Raw genomic sequence first — 1,482 nt, 5'->3', positions numbered from 1 at the left:
AACTCCTTTGTTTTGTATTTACTTCCCAATTGATGGGGACAACATTCACGCAACACAGATTAGATTAACGTGGAAAAGTTGGAAAGAAGCATTTTTGTGTAGCGTGTTCCATTATGAAAAGTATACATACAAACAAGCGCGCATAATGGTGAATAGTATTAACTTCATCAGGGAAATTTTTTTATACTTTATCAATTTCGCCTTTTTTTTTTTTTTTTTAATTTTCGAACGCGCATTTTGCTATTCTTAAAAAAAAATAAAGGCGTATAAACAATTACTTAAAAGTTATCGAGGTATTTACATGCAAATGCGTGACAGAACATTGTATCCACGTTTACTTCCCCCGGGGGGCGAAAAGCACAGTTGCGCTTTTAACGGCTATTATATTAGTGAACGAAATGTGCAAAAGGGTTTTTTTTTTTTTTTTTTTTTTTTTCCCATTCGATAAACGAAATGGAGAACAACGCACAGGTTCCCATTTGAAAGCGTTTTTTGAAGACCAGTTGGCGGACCTCTCGTTCCGCGCGAGCATGCCCAACCGAGAAAGTACGCCCTGCTCATGAGTGTATGCGAGTATATATGAGTGTGTAAGAGTGTATATGAGTGTGTAAGAGTGTATATGAGTGTGTAAGAGTGTATATGAGTGTGTAAGAGTGTATATGAGTGTGTAAGAGTGTATATGCGCGTACTGTGCATGCACGTGAGGAGGTCAACCATTTAAAGAGCACGCTCCTATCAGTGTTCGCACCCATGTCACACTTTGCGAACTTGATTTTAAATCTCCCGTGCAAACATCCGTACACGCTTTGCAAAGACATTTTCCTTTCGGTGCCATCCCGAAGTCAGATCAGATCGATTTTTCGACACACCCGGGGTGGTGAGCAGTTTTCGCAAAAGGGTCACCATTTGTCAGCAAGCTGTTGAAATAAATATTTTTTTTCAACTTCACACAATTTTCACATCACTTTCCCCGTTTGGAAAAAAAAAATAAAAAAGAATAAAATAAAAAAGAATAAAAAAAACGAACGTGAGAATTTGATATACACATGTAGTCTGTGGGGATGCGTGTGCACACGGTGAATAAGCTCAACTTCCGTGGATGTACTTGCCGGAGTAATTCCCATCAGTGGGACACAAAAGCTAATTCGGTTTTGTCACCACTGGTTAATCATCTCCTGCGTAAGAGGCATATATGCGCGATACGCCATAGGAACATTCTTGGCACTTACTGCTTGGTTGCATTGGCAGAACATTTCTCTTTGTGGACTGGCACCCTAATCGAAACAGATGGCAGAACAAGAGAGCAGTTTTTCACCCCATAATTGGTGTGACAAAAAATGGAATGTGCACCGAGGGACACAATCGTTTGAGTTGTCATAAAGAAAAAATATTTCCTTCGACTTCGAATTTGTTAACACTTTAAATCCATATGGTCCTTCCATGTGTATATGCTGCCACTTGTCCTTCACCCATGTCAATTAT

This window comes from Plasmodium cynomolgi, chromosome 12 (genome assembly GCF_000321355.1).
Source record: "Plasmodium cynomolgi strain B DNA, chromosome 12, whole genome shotgun sequence".
Lineage (NCBI taxonomy): Eukaryota > Apicomplexa > Aconoidasida > Haemosporida > Plasmodiidae > Plasmodium > Plasmodium cynomolgi.
This window is presented reverse-complemented; position numbering follows the sequence as displayed.